At 41.7% G+C, this 20529-nt stretch overlaps 2 long non-coding RNA genes across 2 annotated transcripts; both read left to right on the forward strand.

The window, feature by feature from the left end:
* Window positions 1–186: 186 nt before the first annotated feature.
* LOC310660507 lies at window positions 187–15558 on the forward strand. Its single transcript, XR_014503454.1, has 5 exons — window positions 187–1458; window positions 2577–2731; window positions 4588–4717; window positions 5178–5308; window positions 14985–15558. It is a non-coding gene; the product is annotated as an uncharacterized lncRNA (long non-coding RNA).
* Window positions 15559–18851: 3293 nt separating this feature from the next.
* Window positions 18852–19975, forward strand: LOC310660551. The gene is made up of 2 exons (XR_014503505.1): window positions 18852–19118; window positions 19486–19975. It is a non-coding gene; the product is annotated as an uncharacterized lncRNA (long non-coding RNA).
* Window positions 19976–20529: the final 554 nt, after the last annotated feature.

The following is a 20529-nucleotide window of genomic DNA, read 5'->3' on the forward strand; positions in this document are numbered from 1 at the left end:
TGGCGTCTCCTGCAAGGGCCACGTGGGGAAAGACCTCCCCACCGGCCTCATCGGGTGGTGAGACTTTGAAGGAATTTTTTTTTTGGGGGGGGGGACACCTAAATCCCCCAGAATTTATTGATCCCTAACTGCCATCATTTTCCCAGTAGTGATGTATGGAAGTGAGAGCTGGACCATAAAGAACGCTGGAGAATTGATGCCTTTGAATTACGGTGCTGGAGGAGACTCTTGAGAGTCCCATGGACTGCAAGAAGATCAAACCTATCCATTCTGAAGGAAATCAGCCCTGAGTGCTCACTGGAAGGACAGATCCTGAAGCTGAGGCTCCAGTACTTTGGCCACCTCATGAGAAGAGAAGACTCCCTGGAAAAGACCCTGATGTTGGGAAAGATGGAGGGCACAAGGAGAAGGGGACGGCAGACGACAAGATGGTTGGATAGTGTTCTCGAAGCTACCAGCATGAGTTTGACCAAACTGCGGGAGGCAGTGGAAGACAGGAATGCCTGGCGTGCTCTGGTCCATGGGGTCACGAAGAGTCAGACACAACTAAACAACAAAAACTGCCATCGTGCATACTACTTGGAAGGAATTTCCCTCCCACCCAGAATACAGGAGGGCTTTCTTCTGAGAGTTAGACGGCACCGCAGGGGTCATCTAGTCCAACCCCCTGAAATGCAGGAATCTTCCACCCTACGTAACCCACGACCCTGAGATTAAGAGTCTCAAGTTCTACCCACAGTAGTCCTGTGTGTCTTGGATGCTTACCTGGGAGTAAGTCCCACCAAACTCAGCAGGAGCAATAAGCAAAGAATCTGGCTGCCCTGTGTATCTTGCCAGCTTCAGTGATTTGTGGGTGATTTTACAATGAAATGATCTTGGAATGTTGTATCATTTTACTGTTGTTAGCCGCTCTGAGCCCGGCTTCAGCTGGAGAGGGCAGGATATAAATAACATTTTATTATTATTATTACCTGTATCTGCTAGCACTTTGTTGGTTTTGAGTACCTAACACAACACCTGTTCTTTATACCCAGGGTATTATGCAGCAAACTTTCCCAAGTCACTTCCTCCTTGAAGCTGTTCTCCCAGGAACTTGTTTACGTATCGAAAACCAGCAACTTCCAAATCATAATTAATTCAAAGGTGAAAAAGTTCTAAACTTCTGGAAGCCCAATTCCAAATGTACAATGGTTTCAATGAAATGCATTGCTGAGGATTTGAGACTAGCGTGCCAGGTTTTTAAAAAAATAATGGGTAGTTCTTAATTATTAAGATATGAATGATCGATAATGTATTGTTAAATTAGTTTAAGAATCTGTTGCTACAGCTGGAAACTTTTGACACTGTTGGTAAGAAAATAACAAGATCCCATTATAAAGAATCTTGTTTTTCAGCTTATGAACAAAGATGGCCTGGCTGATTTCACCATGAAATGAAATCCTAAGAGGAGTATTTCAAGTGAGTTTTGCTGTTTGTATTCAAGCTATGAAGATTTCAATGCCTGTGTCAAAACAAATCGCCTAACTGCATATATTTGACATGTGAGATGGTTAAAATATAAATTATTAGAGAGAGATACACAGTTTTTGATATCTTGTGATTTATAGCCCAATGCTAGACATGCGCAGTGGTAAGTCAAAAAGAGGAGAAGTCCTCAAATCATTTACTTTTGAGATGAGACTGTCTTGCTTTTGAGATACAGTAGCATAACCTTGATTAACATTTAAGAATCCATAACTAAAATATATGTTTTTATTCCAGAGTAGCTGGGAACATGAATATATCTACTCACTTAGACTAGATGGTTACCCTACAAGCTTTTACTCAGGAGTAAAAATCTTAGTTCAAAGTGCATACAAAGTTCTTAGCCCTGGGTTCAAAGCGTGGCACGGAATTGGTATAATGCTATGTGGATTTAAAATTATCCCAGAGTAAACTGCTTAATTTAATTATTAAATTAGCGGCAGAAAAGTAAGGCATATGTATTTGTGTGTTTGTGCGTGCATTTGTAGACAGATAAAAATAATGGCCAGTATCTCCACACCCCCCAAAAAAAACCCCCAGTGGTACCTGAATTAAGGGGTGAATTAAGGGGTGTATTTTCTGTTTATTGGAGTCTGCAACCATTATTTTAAAATAAGGAACGTCTGATAATGCTGTAAGGACGGATCCTGTAAACATATACAACTTTATCCCTCAATTCTCTCCTTCCATTTGGATCAAAATGGTGTTGTGTGTAATTGTGAAGATGATCAATCAGATGCATTTTTGGAATTGAGAATTGACTGTGGTCTCAAAGGCCGTTCTACCTGAGAAGCTGTTTTAACGCCAAGAGTTAAAACAGGCAAACAAACTGGTTTTCTCACTTTAGGCCCTCTTCCGCCCCCAGCAAAATGGGGATAAGGCCACAGCATCTAGGCCTGTTCCCCCACAATGTGTGCAGAAAATTCGAAGTGTTGGGGGCGACAGGACACCCCCATTGAGTCGTCTGCAAGTAATTCCACTGGGCATTTGATCACAACAGGAGAAATTGCCTACTACCCTTGAAGCATTTCATGGTCCCCGTTACCTTTCAGAGCCTCTTTGTGTGTGCCATCCCACCCTCTGAGGTCTGAAGAGCTGGGGCTATTGAAGTCTGGGTATTGCTGCTGGAGCAGGAGGAATACTGTCTATATCTCATCCTCTGGTCCTGGAAACATGGCACAGGGAGGAACAATTGGGCACGATGCGAGTAGGTTTCTAAACTTTTATTTCAAATATATTTCAAGAGTCTTGTGACCCCCCCCCCCTTCCCCTTGTATATTTTAGCAATTCAATCAGCATCCTATTGCAGGCTCTTTAGGGCATTTTTTGCATGTAGGCAATGTGCATATGAAATGTTTAGTTGGTTTCATTTACACTTTTTTGGGGGGAGAAATAATTCTATTCGGGTGTTTTGTGCTTTTTTAACTGTTTGTTTTCTAGAATCCAGGCTGAGCAATTTTGGACATAATGCTCTAAGTGGTCGTTATTAGACTAATGTCTAATAACTGCATTTTATGATTGAATTGTTGAACTCCTCAAGGCAATACAACTTATACACAATGTAAGGCAATTTATTGTGGTTCTGTTGTTGTTAACAAGCGAGACTGGAGTTAATAGATCTACAGAGCTGTGTATAGAAATTAGCCACTGGTATTTTCGAGCAATGTTCATAGTTTTGGAAGTTGCAGTTTTTGAATCAGAGATGATAGTTTGAAAGGGTTGTTATGGTGACCCTGCAGAGATTTATCCAAAAACAGGGTTAAGCTACAGTCTGATATCATTATCATCTATTTGTGGAATAAGAAATGATCATAATAAACAACTGGCTTTTTAATTTGCTTCAAGATAAAAATAAAAGCACTTTTCTTAGTTTGTTGGGCCGTTTTATTTGTTGAAATCCGCTTTAATGCAGCAAACAGATAAAATGCAGAAAGTTACGCTTAAGGTAATCATAATTGGCTCTTATTTACACTCAGAATATTAAATTCTAGCTATTCCTGATTCAGAAGCATACTGAGGAATTAAACAGTACAGTAGTGCCCCTGATGGAGCAAAACTACATTTAAAGAAACATCAAAACAGTGGGCCTCAGCCTTTGATGTGCAGCCTTGAAAGATACGTATAATTAACTTACAATATTGTGTATGCTAGGAACAGATTTCGAAATCATACAAATACTTATTTTTTTCCTGAAGCAGAACTTTATTTTGAATGCTACCTAACTGCAGAACAATACTCTCTTCAGTATACAAAATCTTTTCACACTTGCAAAAGTAAAATTGTTACATAGATGGCATACTCTAGCTTCTCTGATGGGATAAAGTTAGAAATGAATGCCAAAGAGGAATATCTAGCATTTCTGTATTGTGCTTCCGCCTTATGAGTAATAAGTGCAGTGTCACCTTTGCAGTTGATAAATATATTTGACGTTTGCCACAGTAGGTGAGTAATTATTCTGCCCAAACCTTAGATTTATCAATATTACCACTAGGAGCAACTTTTGTTTAGGTTTTCGGAGGTTTTTTTAGCTCATGTTATACGTAATGACCGGTGATATTCTTTTTAGTGTTACTTAAGAAGCATACATAAACATTATATTTAAAACATGCATGCATTTTCATGTATACGTGTACAATGCAAATATACCCGCATACCTTGTTTTGTGACGGTTGACAATCCCAGCCGAATTTTGCAAATGTCTGAAAATTAGAAACACGTAATACCCCCAGAAAGAGCGAAAATAGGTATTTAATTTTTTTGGACAGTCACCGATTTCATCTTGGATTCTCAGTGTTTGAGCGTGAAAGTTAACATTCGCCAAACTTGTTACAGTGAACGCCCAAAAATCTGATTATAATTTATTGCTTGTTTAAATACTAGTGGTAAGAATCACTAACCATTGCTAGAGGATTTTTTTTTGGGGGGGGGGAAATAGATTCATAAACAAACTAAATTTTTTGAGCATGAACGTCCCCCTCCCCCCAGTAAGTACAACATAGGACTAGTTACCATCCTTCTTTCAATTTATATAGGTACCCTAACCATTATATTTTCAAATTCCAGTGTGGTTGTGTGACTGAAAGTCTCCTAGTGGTTTAGCAGGAGAGACATTAGTCATCAAAGTATGCGATAAGGAAGCATGAATGGCAGGCGGCCCCCTACCAAACAGTAACCTGAACATGTAAATACAAAGGTTGGTAGGCATTTCTGATTTTTATTGACTTCAAAATGGGGGAGCGGGGAAACACAAGGATCATTCAAACTAATAGGATTGCACAGAAGTAATGGGATTGGTGTCAGTGTATGTGGCCTTCGAACACATCCCAGTTCGTGCCCTTTCAAACATCTCAAAATGATAATTAAATATATACTTTCTGAATTATATTCTTCCTCTTGTCTTTTAAATCAATATGGGAATTCTGTGTTTAGCCAGCCTTGTGGGGGAGGAATTGTCTGAAATCGAATGGAAAGAAATTGTAGCAGCAACGCCTCTTTCCTCCAATTCCACCTACCTGGTCCCAATATTTTGAATAATACGCAACCCCTTAAATTTTGCCAGTTGATTAAGAATAAGAAGCCTGGGGAGCGGGGCATAACGAGTTGATAGGCTGCTTTGAAAATATTCTGCTGCAGCTCTATTTATTTCTTAACAGACTGCAGCCAATTCCTTCATGAACCGAGCCAACGTAATGAATGGTTAATTTGAAAATACTTGGCAATGGGGATGAGAGTTTTATTTTGAGAGACCCCCAAACAGGCAAAATCTGGATTTTAGATTTGAAGGGTATGTATTTGCTTAGTTAAATTGTTAATGTTCTTTCCAGCCCTAACAGCTTAACACTATTCTGAAAAGAAGTTGTCAGACTAGTTGCAAACAAGAATACAAACAAGCCATGTTAAGTGTCCATTGGGCTGTGCAAACAAAGCAAGTTTCTATCATTATCCTGTATCCAGTGCTTTAAAAAAATGTTTAGGGGTACTCTCATTTTCCTACTCATATTGAAATGCTGCCCCTCGATGAGGCCAAACTTAGATTCAGAAAAGGTTTTGGGGTCTGCGTCCCTCCCAGAAAAAAGCTCTGTCTGCATCCATATTGCAGCTGCTAAGGCTGTGATCCTAAATGCACTTGCTAGGGAGTAAATTCACTTATCACAGTAGCCCTTACTTCAGAGCAAATGTGCAAAGGATTGTTCTGTGGTAACAGTTGTGCCATTTTTTGCAATGTCAGTGCTGCACATATCTCGGATCTCAGCTTTCAGTTCCTAAGCAAATGCAGTATTGTCACAGTTCTATGCTATAATCATGCTCCAATGATGGGAGATGACGAGCAATGGAGGCGACCGCGAGAAACCCAAAAGGATATAAAGCGCTTACAGTCTTAGTTTCTTTCCCGTTTTCCTTCACCGAAGAGCCAAAACCACTCCGTCCCTTGGAATTCATCAGTCTTCCCCTCCCTTCTTTAATTTCAAAATGGGTGCAGATTTTTTTATTCACGGAAAGGTTAAAGGCGTTTCCCTTTCGCAAGGGGGATTATCTTACCAGAGGATTCTGGGACTGCAGATGTACACTGCGGCAAAATCCTAAATTCACCGGTTAAAAAAGAAAAATCATTTCCAGACCCCAGCTGTTTAAAATAATAGAATTATAGTAAATCATTGATAAGATTAAAACATAAAGCTCTTTTACACTCCAAAGCGTCCTAAAACACTGGGCTTTTCCTCTTATTTCATTACTTAAATAATGCAAATTTTAAAGTAGCTTTTCTATCCCGAGCACGCAGCGCCATGAAATCGATAATTTTTGATCTTTTGGTTAGTAGGCAACATGGTGAGCTATTGCGGTGACTGCAGGCAGCAGACATGTTCTTGTCAGCTCCAAATTTTCAGATTGTTTTTGACTCCATGGAGACTTGTCGATGGGTTGCAGAGCCAGTCGTATCTTCACGCTTCCTACGTCCGCTGTAGGGGTGTTAAAATAAATTTTAAAGAGGCACGGTTTCGCGTACCTATATACAAACGTAGCTCTATATTTTAATAACAATAAAGATTTGCTGGGTTTTTAAACAAAAAAATATGTAAAAATAAAAATAAAAGCATGGCTGGTGTGATTATAATCACATCATGCAAGGTCCACGGTTCCTATTTAGTGAAATTGCGCAGAGGGCAACTTCTTAAGAACATCCCTGCTGTGCCGAGTGAAAAGCATGAACAAACCAAAGACAGAATTCATCTGTGTTTATATTTTACAGACAATGAAAAACCTACTCTTTGTATGCCTTTTTTCCTCCACCTTATTATTTCATGAAAACTGCAGCATTTTCCCCGCCGCCCCCCCCACCCGAACACTCACACCACACCCCCCCAGCATTGCAGTCTTTGGGATTTCTTTCTTTCTCCCTTCCCCACCTTCTATTTTTCCTCCCTCGCACAAATTCTGCACGCGCCATCTTTGTCTATTGTTATCCTTTCCTGATGTTGCCCAATCCCTCCTCGAGTCGGTTAATAAATGGAAGGTGAAATGCCTGACCAAAACATGTTTTTGTTTATTTCCACGCATGCACAGCCCGGAAGACGGGGAAAGGGGGACCCGCCCCAATAATTTTTCCTCGAAACTGCCATAACCTGTTGTAGACAGTGGTGCTGGAAATATTAACATAATAGCAACAGCTGCAGCCTAAATAGAAGCTGTGAGATAATTAATGTGCTACAACAAATTAATTTGCTGCAGGTGTGTGAGATCTGAACTGTATAACCCAAGCCGTTTCCTCTTTGAATATAATTATGGCCCCCCCACCCACTCTTGCACCAAGCAAAAAATAAAATAAAAATAAATGCAGATTTAGGTGTCCTGCTATTAATACCTCATGTGCCTCTGTTGTCAAGGACCATCTTTCCTGAACGTTTTCATCATTGGTAGAGGACAAAATTAGAGGATTTTCGACCATCATAGAAGTGGGTGGCATTTTTAAAAGTATTTAAAGAGACTCAATATCTCCAGCCTTGAAGATAAAACACCTCTTAGCTATTCTTGTTTTTAAGATCCTTGCCGGTAATGGCGTTGCGCTGAGGCAGAGGAAGGACATTGGGGGGGGGCATGCGGCAAGTCCTTCTCAGTGGTAGCTGAGACAAGTTCAGATGCCTGCAACTTCCATTAGAAGACAAAAGGAATTTAAAGTCTGGTAATCTGAAGCTTAAGAGGGACGCGGGTGGCGCTGTGGGTTAAACCGACTTGCCAATCAGAAGGTCAGTGGTTCGAATCCCTGCAACGGGGTGAGCTCTCGTTGCTCAGTCCCAGCTCCTGCCAACCTAGCAGTTCGAAAGCATGCCAGTGCAAGTAGATAAATAGATACCGCTCCGGCGGGAAGGTAAACAGTGTTTCCGTGCGCTGCTCTGGATTGCCAGAAAACAGCTTAGTCATGCTGGCCACATGACCCGGAAGCTGTATGCCGGCTCCCTTGGCCTATAGAGCGAGATGAGTGCCGCAACCCCAGAGTCGTCCGTGACTGGACCTAACGGTCAGGGGTCCCTTTATCTTTAATCTGAAGCTTGTTATATTTATGGCCATTCAATACAGTGAGGTTGGGTACCGAGTAAGCATGTTTTGGGTTGTAAACTGTATTTAATTCTCCATGTGTCAAATCTGTAAGGGAACCTCTGGTGACAACTACAGTCAATGCAGAAACTGGTGACCAGTCAATTACCTTATGGCTGGCCATCAGTGAGGCAACACAGTAACTCAAAAGTGTACAAAAGCTGGAGGTGAAGGAAAGCTGTCGTGCCCAGAAGCAGCTGGCCATATTCATCCCCCGGGCAGGAATGCAAAAAAGAACAGCTCTCTTGTGCATGTTAAAGAAGCACCAGCCCAACTTGCAGACATGCCTACTCGGGAGTAAGCCCAGTGGGGCTTGCTCCTATAGAAATGGGTCTACCACGGCAACCTTACTGGACTGAAACTTTTAAGAGCCTAACCACATCCTTGGAAACTTAAGGCTCAAATGTTGCTTTCTCTCGGTGAATGTTTTCTTAATTTGATTTTGCCTTTTAATTTTGCTGCTGCCACGCACTGCATTCCAACAAGAAGCTGCACGACTAAAGCAAACAATTATGTACTATGTATTTTAAAAGGTTGCTCTGCCTTACGGAGTTAACCTTGAGATGTTTCTTCTTTGATCTAAAAACCAAAGCTCTGTTCGTGCCTATATGTTCCGAAAGATGTTCTCAACTTAATTTCTTGGAGCTTGATTAGATTTCATTAGTGGTTTTGATTTAACTTCACAGTGTTCTGAATATCAGGGGAAGATTAGCACCGAATCGTATTTTTTTTTACATTGCAACAATTCCGGTGGCGTAATTTCTTTCCAGCGTATTATGAGGACTCTGGGTGAATGATGATCATTCGCAGATGTTCACCAATATGGTTAAAGTTGCAGTCTTAAGCAAACTTTTTCTGAAGGGCATTTGCCCCAGCCCCTCTGCCCACACAACCACATTCACTTCCCCACTGGTGTCAACGATGGAGCAGCTCTGCAGACAAATCTCCACAGAAGGTTCCTCTTCTCAATATTGAAATGAGAATTTTTGTTCCCTTTAAAAATCAGTGAGACATAAGGCCCCTACCTTAAAATGCAGGCCTGCCCAAGTTGTGTCTACGCAACATCCAAGAGCCCCCAGGTGTTTGGGAACTTAATGTCCCTGCACCATAGCTGTCAACTTTTCCCCCTTTTTAAAGGGAAATTCCCATATTCTGAATAGGATTCCTCGCAAGAAAAGGGAAACGTTGACAGCTATGCCCTGCACCAGCTAAAGGGCTAAAGATGCTCCTACTATGTTTCAGAATAGAAAGCCTTACTGGGTTAAGGCATTGGAAATTTTAAAAAGAAGTCAAATTTGAATGCTAACGGTCCGATCCTAAAACATGCTGTACACAGCAAAAGTCTCACACTGATGCTTAGAGAGACCTATCAGTAACAGAACTGAGAATTGGAGAAGATGCATTAAAAAAAAATAAAAATTATTTACTGAACATTGTATTGTTGTCAGGATGTCGTCTTCAGACAAAGGCCCCCTTCAGAGGAAACAATTCCATAAGATAATGGGATAAGGAATTGGGCAACGCAATTTTAATTTATTTAATGCACATGTCTGTTTCCTGTCCTAGCATCCTTGACGTTGTCGTTTTCTAACATCTATTCCATGGTACATTGCATTATCCCCCATCCTCTCTCTCTTTCCCCTTGGCGGAAGGTTTTTATCTCTCCCTTTTCTGATACTATATAAACCTTTGTGAATTCTCCGTTTCTGCAGGAAATTCCAAACCTCTCCCTCTTCATCTCTGCTCAAGGCAACATATCTTGCTTTGGGTGCCGACTCTCTGACAGGATAGGATCTCCATTTTCCAGTCAGCCATTGACTAATCCTTACTTGTCATTGCCTTTTTTGTATTTCTTCTCCTTCTTCGTGCCATCCTGGCGATCTAATCCTTAAGCCCTTAATCGGACCAAACTTTCATTGATGTCAGCAGCTCTTTTGTCTGGATAACAACTGCCAAAACCACTCCCTATAGCTGCATCGCTCTGGTAATATTCGTAACAGGGAGCTATAATGTCTGCATGAATTTTTTAAAAAGCCTCCCATTTACTACAATGAAGAAAACTATATTATGGTACATCCAGCACGGGGGGGGGGGGATGCCGGTAATTTCTTCTTCTTGCTTCTGAATTAAACACATTTGTTTGACTAAAGAAAATGTGTTTCACTGCAAGAACAGGCCACTTACAAGTTAACAACAAACTATTGGCTGTAAAAGAGACCTTTCAGCTCATCATTCTGAGAATGTTTCTTTATATTGAGCACTGAATACTTTTATATTATTTTCATTTTCATTAACCCATGTTAAGCAATAGTGAGTAACTGTAGTTTTGCAAATACTGAGGGTGGGAACATCTTGAACTTGGGTCAGTTTTTCATGATCCACTGCAAATAGCTTCTGAATATTTATATTCTCTATATTCTTTCTAACAAAATATTTTTGAAACGTGAAAATTTAACAAGAAAGACTGAAAGCAAGAATGTATACCTTTTTGTCCTCCATGTTTATTATTGGCAGGAGCAATAAAATTATACATTGTTTTGCCCTTGGCGGCTGGGGCTGACAGCTCAAGACACAATTCAAAGGGAGCTTAAAAAATTTCAAAATATTGTGGGCAGTATGAATTTGGCATCTTTATTTATACACTGTCCACCTGACTGGGATGCACCAGGCACTCAGTACAGCTTTCAACATGTATAAAAACATAATAAAACATTGAACATTTTTTTAAAAAATAACTTCCCTATACAGGCCTGCCTTCTGAAGGCTCATGGGTCGGATAACTCCATACCCTCCAACATTTTTCTCATGAAAATAGAGACAACCTACCACACCCTCCAATATTTCTCGGATGAAAACAGGGATGTCCTGAAGAAAAGCAGGGCATTCCAGGATCAAATCAGAAACCGAGACGGCTTCTGAAAATCCGAGACTGTCCCTGGAAAATAGGGACACTTGGAGGGTCTGAGACATGGTTTTGCTCAGTGTACTTATGAAGCCTCAACCCAGTATACCTGAAGGAGTGTCTCGACTCCCATCGTTCTGCCCGGACACTGTTATCCAGCTCCAAGGGCCTTCTGGCAGTTCCCTCCCTGCAAGAAGTGAGGTTACAGGGAACCAGGCAGAGGGCCTTCTTGGTGGTGGCGCCCGCCCTGTGGAACGCCCTCCCATCAGATGTCAAGGAAATAAACAATTGTCTGACTTTTAGAAAACATCTGAAGGCAGCCCTGTTTAGGGAAGTTTTTAATGTTTGAGGTTTATTGTGTTTTTAATATTCTATGGGGAGCCACCTGGAGTGGCTGGGGAGGCCCGGCCAGATGGGTGGGGTATAAGTAATAAATAATAATAATAATAATAATAATAATAATAATAATAATAATAATAATAATTAATGGAAGCCTGCTTGGATGATTTTCTGTTCAGCAACTGCACTCTTTTCTTCCCACTACAGTGGTGCCTTGCAAGACGAAAAGAATCCGTTCCACGGGTCTTTTCGTCTTGCGGTTTTTTCGTCTTGCGAAGCAAGCCCATTGACGGAGTAGCGCTATTGGCGCTATTGGCTAAAAAAGGGCTAAAAACGGCTTTTTAACACTTGGGAGATTAGCGGTTTTGCTGCTAAAATGCTTTTAGCAGCTTAGCAATTCAAAATAAGGGGTTTTGGAGCGGAAAAAATATTCAAATTTTTTCATCATTTTTCGTCTTGCGAAGCAAGCCCATAGGGAAATTTGTCTTGCGAAGCGCCTCTGCAGACGGAAAACCCTTTCGTCTTGCGGGTTTTCCGTCTTGCGAGGCATTCGTCTTGCGGGGCACCACTGTACTAGAAATAGCCATGGGGAGACCCGAGATAGGATTTTTTGCCTAGGTTGTGGAATGCCCTGTGACGAAGGCCCGAATGGCCATTTTGCTGCCCTCCTTTCCGGTGAGCAACCTTTTGAGAAGGCTCTTGACCTCCATTGCTTTTATTTTCTGCTCCAATCTGTTTCCTTTTCGACTATTACAAATTTTACCTCACGACTGCTTTACAGGATTTTTTTTTCTTTACATAAAAAAGAGAAAGAAGAATCGTAAGCTCCTGACAGAGCCTTTGTCCAAAGGGCTGGATGGGACTTTAAAAATAAATAATGGAACAAAATTGAATCTTTGCTTGGAAATTGCTCTTCTAGACATTTCCTCCACCTCCCCTTTGGGTTAAATGTACCTTCACAGCCCCCCAACCTCAACATCTGGCAATGGGGGATGTTTTTTGGGCAAAGCTCACAGGTATACGCAATCTGTGGGATATTCCAGCATAGGGATGCAGGAAATCGTTTGGGGCTGCCACATAAATTATGCACCAAGGCCTCCCAATTTGATGTGGCTCAAAGTGCAAGAGACCTTGAATAAGGCTAAGCTCATATTCCAGAAGAAAGAGAGCCAATTAGGAGTTCTGTCAGGAGGAGGGACTTTCTTTGTAGATGGAGAACTATCCAAACTGAATGCTAACCAGACTTTCCTCTACGATCTTTGCATCCAGGGCTCAGGTTTATGTGTGTATTAACAACATTAAAAAACCATTAACAAGAAACCATAAAACATAAATATACAATCAAAACGATGCCAGAACAAAACCGGCAGCAGATGAAATAGTGGTGCCCAAGGTCTAAAAAGCACTAAGATGCTTTTTTAAAACTCGGAAGCAAAGGAAAATTAAAACAGTCTTGGCTAAAAAGACCGTGCCGTAGGCCCCAAACAAACTTTTCTGGGGTCACACAACTGGGGTGCTGCCATGTGGCTCACCTCATTTGCTGTGGGCAGCCATGGAAGGATAATAATAATAATAATAATAATAATAATAATAATAATAATATACCGCGCCCATCTGGCTGGGTTTCCCCAGCCACTCTGGGGGGCTTTCAACATACATAAAAGGATAATAAAACATCAAACATTATAAATTTCCCTAAAGAAGTCAGATAGTTGTTTATTTCCTTGACATCTGATGGGAAGGTGTTCCACAGGGCAGGCACCACTACTGAGAAGGCCCTCTGCCTGGTTCCCTGTAACCTCACTTCTCACAGCGAGGGAACCACCAGAAGGCCCTCAGAGCTGGACCTCAGTGTCCAGGCTGAATGATGGGGGTGGAGACGCTCCTTCAGGATCTCTGAAGATGATATCAGGGGTGTCAGAAGGCCATCTATAAGGAGACACTTTAGGTCATGTAGCCCAAGCCATTGAGTGCTTCAAAGGCTAATACCAGCCTAGAAACTGAGTGGTAGCCAGTATATCTTCTTCATCAGCTGGATAGTGCATATGGTTAGAGTGTGGTGCTGATAATGCCAAGGTTTCAGGTTTGATCCCAATAAAGGGCAGCTGCATATTCCTGAATTGCAGGGAGTTGGTCTAGATGATCCTCAGGGTCCCTCCCAACTCTATGATTCTTTATATGGCAAAGCACTGGAATAATGTATAATCGTATTAACCCATCACCCAAGTTAACCTCTTGTCATTTCTTGCCAGTTTCAGAGGCCTGTTTCGGTCCGACCAGTTTCCGTGTCTTATACATTACTGTAATCCACATGCTTATAAAAACAAAACAAAAAAAGCGCGACCTGCCTTTAAAGAGAGGAGATTGTCAGGCCAGTACTTCCAGTTCTCTACTGCTTCATTCTTGAAGCTGTAAAGTTCCTGGCGTGGTCAAGCTCAGGGATATTTCACATGTTACTTTTTCTTTTTCTCCTACTGAGGTTTATCTGTGAAGGAATGGTTGTTGTTGTTGTTTTGTTATGTCCAACGCTTCCTTACCCCATGGACCAGAGCACGCCAGGCACTCCTGTCTTCCACTGCCTCCCGCAGTTTGGTCAGACTCATGTTCGTAGCTTCGAGAACACTGTCCAACCATCTCGTCCTCTGTCGTCCCCTTCTCCTTGTGCCCTCCATCTTTCCCAACATCAGGGTCTTTTCCAGGGAGTCTTCTCTTCTCATGATGTGGCCAAAGTATTGGAGCCTCAGCTTCACGATCTGTCCTTCCAGTGAGCACTCAGGGCTGATTTCCTTACGCATGGATAGGTTTGATCTTCTTGCAGTCCATGGGACTCTCAAGAGTCTCCTCCAGCACCATAATTCAAAAGCATCCATTCTTCGGCGATCAGCCTTCTTCATGGTCCAGCTCTCACTTCCATACATCACTACTGGGAAGACCATACCTTTAACTGTACGGACCTTTGTTGGCAAGGTGATTGATGTCTCTGCTTTTTAAGATGCTGTCTTTTTCCTTAGGCCGTCCCTATTTTCATCAGAGAAATGTTGGAGGACGTGGTAGGACACCCTTATTTTCATCGGAGAAAGGTTGAAGGGTATAAACTTAGGTGACCCCTAAGCCAAGGAGATAATTAACTCTACAACGTTTAGAAGACATCTGAAGGCAGTCCTGTATAGTTTTATTTTGTTTTTATATATGTTGGAAGATGTATAGGGTAAAATTATTATTATTATTATTATTATTATTATTATTATTATTATTATTATTATTTCGTTAATATCAGCCTATAAATTGCTTAAATCCAAGTCATCAGACAAAACTGATTTGTGGATCGCTGCCAGAAATGTCTAAATGGCCTCATCACTTCTGAAACACAAGCTTCAATGTGCGAGAGAGATTTTTGGGTTTGGTAGGCATCGTTCTCAGAGTCATAAAAACACAGTACCCTTGAGGGTCAGCTATATTTGGGATTATATGAAAATGTTGCTAAAGAGATAACAATCATAGTATTGAAATACTATTGTTATTGTTACTGAAGCTGAGATCCAAAGAAAATAGCTCTTACATTACAGAGAAAAAATCAAAGCCAAGGCTGTGATAATGACTATGGAAAGTATTTTTATCCTTCTTATAGGTGAAAGAGCCCAGAGTCCGAAGGAAAAATACATGATAGCACGATCGTAAAAAAATCTCCTAATGGACGATAAACGCATTCCTTTCCCTGCATTCTAACTACAGTGCATTCTTCTTGAAAGGTTTGAAACAGGTTTTAAAGACTGATTAAGAGGAAATTCGGTAATCATTGACCATCATTTGTGTCCGTGCAGGTGAGATGAAAAGGAATTGGAAGAGGAGAGAAAATAAAGAGAAAGGCAAGCCAGAAGTGCACTCTGTCCTAAAAACAATCAGACTCCTACTGCAGAATCACCCACATTTTGTGTCAAGCAGGCTGAATTCTGCAGCTTCTATAAATGTTGAAAAATTGCGCAATTGAGGAATTTGTTTCTGATCTCCCAAATGCGGGGATGAGCTATGAGGTTGTTGAAAATCAAATTATCTACGGCCTCTAAGCTAGCCTTTCTCAAACTTGGGTGTTGTTGGACTACAACTCCCATCATTCCTTACCACTGGTCTTCATAGCTAGGGATGATGGGAGTTGTAGTCCAATAACATCTGGGGACCCAAATTTGAGAAAGGTTTCAATTACTGGGAATCCACCCCACCACTCAAACATTCTCAAATTCGGTTCCCAACGTCTCCAATGGCAAGAGAATTTCAAGTGGCTAGGAATGGAAAGGACCTTTGCCTAATACTGTGGTGAGTCCCTGCTGGCCAAAGGAAATTATCTACCTTGTATAGATGGATCTGTCATCTAATTCTACACAAACCACCTGCACATCTGCACTTTTCAGGATACCTTTGCTTCCTTAAACTAGAAGCGTTCACAAAAGAGAAGTATCATATACAGTGGTACCTCAGGTTACATACACTTCAGGTTACATACTCCGCTAACCCAGAAATATTACCTTGGGTTGAGAACTTTGCTTCAGGATGAGAACAGAAATCGTGCTCCAGCGGCGCGGCAGCAGTGGCAGGCCCCATTAGCTAAAGTGGTGCTTCGGGTTAAGAACAGTTTCATGTTAAGAACGGACCTCCGGAAAGAATTAAGTACTTAACCCGAGGTACCACTGTATTGAGTCTACTGTATTCCCATCCCTTCGACCCAAAGGAGCCTAGGGCAGCAAACAAATAAGAAAACTAAAAAAAAAAGGACAAAGGAAAAACCTTATAAAACAGTGAAAATGCTCTTTAAGAAACTACAGTGGTACCTCAGGTTAAGTACTTAATTCGTTCCAAAGGTCTGTTCTTAACTTGAAACTGTTCTTAACCTGAAGCACCACTTTAGCTAATGGGGCCTCCTGCTGCCACTGCACGATTTCTGTTCTCATCCTGAAGCAAAGTTCTTAACCCGAGGTACAATTTCTGGGTTAGCGGAGTCTGCAACCTGAAGCGTATGTAACCTGTGGTACCACTGTACAGTTAAAATCTTCCTTTCATCTAGCAATCTTGCGGTTGCCAGTATCAGTATTGACTACCAAATGCCTGAGCAATCATGAACGTTTTCAAATTCTTCCTGAAATTTAATCATAATGGAGACAGGCACACCCCACTAGGGAATGCATTCCACAAGTGGGGAACCACCACCGAAAAGGCCCTGCCATGGATTAGTGCCAACAGGGCTGCAAAAATCAATAGGGGATGTTCTTCACCCAGTACTCAATTTGTGCTACCTTGGTATGATAGCACAGTGCTTGCTGCGTGGTTTATGATCATTTTGCCCCGTTCTAGGTGGCTCAAAGGATTTGTTGTGCCCAGTGAATTCTCCTTTAGCTGTTAAGAAATTTGGGGTCTATATATATATATAGAGAGAGAAGGATAGATCATCTACAAACTGTCCCAGAAGACGGGTAGCCTAGAAAACAATTCACGTCCAACTCCCTCTAGTATCCCAAAGCACCGCTGTGTTGCATCAGGAGAAAAGATTTACACATATTGAATTCACTGTTATTACTTTGACAAATAAGATAATCCCTCGGAGCTACTTCCTGCATAATCATTTTGGCATGTTTCCCACTGACCTTAGAAACAGAGATAAGAGCATTTGAGTAGATTGAAGTCAGCTTCTTAGACCTTCCTTTGCTTGTGGACTGATAGCTTCTGGGAAATGTCATGAAGAGGGCTTTAGGGTTTTCGCTCTTGCCGTTTCAGAAATACGGGCAACAAAGAAGCCCCAAAGTAAACTCGGAATTCCGTAGTATGCCAGCTAAACACGCAGCAAATGGCTTCATTGGAATGCTTTCCCCCTGTAATAAACAAAAATCTGCCCTTATGCGGAACACAAGAGCCCCTGTAGAGTCCTTTGTAGGTTCTCCATCGGCCGGAGAAAATAACAGAGGCCAACCAGAGAATACTGAGAAGCAAAGCAGCTCGTAAGCCTGATCTTTATTGAACGGTTGCAACAGGGTGCCCCCTTCACTCACAGGAAAGTAGGAGGACCCAGAACAAAGGTGTGCCTGCCCTTATATAGACATTTTAAATTCCCTGCCCTGGAGCTCAAGACCACCCCTCCATACATCATACATACATCACAGAAGGGGTGTAACCCAAGACCACCCCCCACAAACATCATACCTACATCACAGAAAAGGCGGTCTACAACAGAAATTTGAGTGCGTTGTTTATCTCCTGTCTGGCAGTTTACCTGTTAATGGTCACTTGATTGGATACCCTGGGGAGCCTGGCCAGTCTTTTATAATGATAAATACTTGGTTCCTGAGCCAGGTCACAGGCTCACCCTATTCATACACAGACATGCCCTTGAGACAGGATTTGTGAACGAAAAGACAATGGGGAGGCTTTTCCATTTTCCTTCGACCTAGCAGAGAAATATTTGAGGTCAATTTGGGAGGGACAAAATGGTTTCAGGACTCTTTCTGTGGGGTTTCAGACATGTGGTTTATATATGCAGTTATGAACATTTATCTTTTGTGTGTGTGTGTGTGTGTGTGTGTGTGTGACCTTGAATTTTTTATTTCACCCCGTAGAGATATTTTGAAGGAGTGGGAGAAGCAAAGAAACTGTGGGGAGAGGAGGGAATGATGGAATTAAATCAAGACGGAAACCTAAGCAGAAGCACTTTACGCGGCAACATTTTGTTGTGGAACCATGCCTGTATCTTCTAAAATTACAGAAAACAGAAATATAGCTTGTAATGTTGTTAACAATAGAAAAGGTGGTTATAAAACAATGGACGAAACGGAACTGCCCCCACACCAGGCTTCCCTGGGCCTTCAGTAGGGTTCAGTGTGTTTAAGAATGCAGTCTTCATATTTCTAGTGCTACAGACCTCTCTCTTTCTCTTACTTACACACACACACACACACACACACTGGCTTCTCACATTGGTCCTTACTGGGATCTATACCTTTTAAGCCCCAACGTTCAGTCCTCATCATTATTGTACCTCGCCGGAGCATCCATTTATTCAATGAAGAAAAGTACTGTACCAATAATGAAAGACTGATTTGAAATTCCGATTCCACGGCACTGGTAGCAAATTGAGTGGGCACGCTGTTTATACGGAGCCAGTTCCTGCAGAAATGGCCCCATTCACTGTCAGATCAGTGGTTGCTTCCAAACCTTTCACACTGGAAGCATTGCTTTTAGAAACTAGCAGAGTTAACTCTGCTTGGCACTTAATTACACTGCTATGTTCTCCATAAACGTCTAGCAATGCCCTTCCTCACAGGCACTATTCTCCTATTATGTTTACTCATAAATAAGTCCTGGTCAGCAAAGGCGCCATTTCTCCCCGCAACTGGCTCTTTAAGTAATGATTTCCTTCTTGCCCCATTAGTGGCTTCTGCCCATTTAATTAACTGCTTTCTGTTCACTTGTGTGAACTGGCCCTTGGTTAGTCAGTTCCTGTTCCCTGTGAATTTGCAGTCGAAGCAATTGCCCATAATTCCCCACCAACTTTTGCTTATGATTTCAGCAGTGGTAATATCCATCATCCATAGTTTCCATTATTTTTAAGGTTGCCATCTTTAATTTAATTTATTGGTTGAAACAGATTAAATTGGTTAAAATGCTGGGTTTAAAAGCCAGTTTAAAACAATACACAGTACCATCATGTTTTATTGGAAGTAATTTACATTGCATTTAATGAGGCTTACTCCTGGGAAAGTGCACATAGGACAACCAACAGGTAAAGGTAAAGGTAAAGGGACCTCTGGCCATTAGGTCCAGTCGTGGCTGACTCTGGGGTTGCGGTGCTCATCTCGCTTTATTGGCCGAGGGAGCCGGCGTACAGCTTCCTTGTCATGTGGCCAGCATGACTAAGCCGCTTTTGGCAGAACCAGAGCAGCGCACGGAATCGCTGTTTACCTTCCCGCCAGAGCGGTACCTATTTATCTACTTGCACTTTGACATGCTTTCGAACTGTTAGGTTGGCAGGAGCAGGGACCGAGCAACGGGAGCTCACCCCGTCACGGGGATTCAAACTGCCGACCTTCTGATCGGCAAGTCCTAGGCTCTGTGGTTTAACCCACAGCGCCACCCACGTCCCCAACCAGCAGGTAGCATTCCTCTTTTGCATGGAAGGGAATGTGCTTTCTAAGACATATGCATGCACCATCTTAAAGGAAGGAAGGTTTTTTTTCTCTCTTCCTAACTCTTGTTGACTCAGATTCTGTTGAATCAGATTCAGTTGATTAATCAACTTTTTCCCCCCAACTGGGTGGCAGTCCCGATTCCTTTGCATTGCGCCAAACTGTTTAAGGAAGCTGAATTAAAATCCAGGGAGAAACATTTGTCTACATCCTCATTAAAGGGACTAGAATAAGTCTGATCTTAAAATTGCCCAGTTCATTTTAATTAGCATGACCACCTCTCCAGCACGACTCTCCCCTTTTCATTTGCCTTTTCGTTACACTAGAGTAAAGCTGGGTTTTATATTTATCTTTGCTGTTGACTTCACTTGTAAACTCCATCGCTGCTTTTTCTCCGTCTGAGCACTTGGGATGCTTATGAAGTAGTTCTCAATAAAAATTGGGTTCTATGTGACTAAGTCTGGAATCTTAACCCTGTGTACAAGCCATGGTAAAGTAATTAGAATTTACTTCTGAGTAGACATTGTTAGGATTGCACTATGAGTCATACTCCAACTAGGCTCCCTGAAACATGGACTTAAGTCAGTCATAACTAACTTACATCCAGTTATTCAGTAGGTCTGCTCTGAGTCGTGGTCATAGCCAGGATTTATGTTGGGGGTGCAGCATAACATAACATCGTCCTCTGTCTGGCTCTGTCTAGCAGATTTGGAATGAAATGTCTCAACAACAATTGTAGAAATCTTTCTACAATTTCTACTTTTAGTTATGTATTTTTATTTATTTACTTGATTGGGAGGGCAGCTGCCCCCCAGGTATGCCTGGGTATGACTTATTTTGGTATGACTTATTTTGATGCAACCAGTGTTTTTGTCCTAAAATAATATTTAGGGGTACTCTCATTTTGACTCAAGAAAACCACCATTTTATAGTTCCAATCGGGGAAAATAAATAGAGTAAGTGGACAAAAGTACAAAGATTCACAAAATGTTTAGGGCTATGCATACC

This window comes from Podarcis tiliguerta (assembly GCF_965153285.1).
Source record: "Podarcis tiliguerta genome assembly, chromosome: 12".
Classification (NCBI taxonomy): domain Eukaryota; kingdom Metazoa; phylum Chordata; class Lepidosauria; order Squamata; family Lacertidae; genus Podarcis; species Podarcis tiliguerta.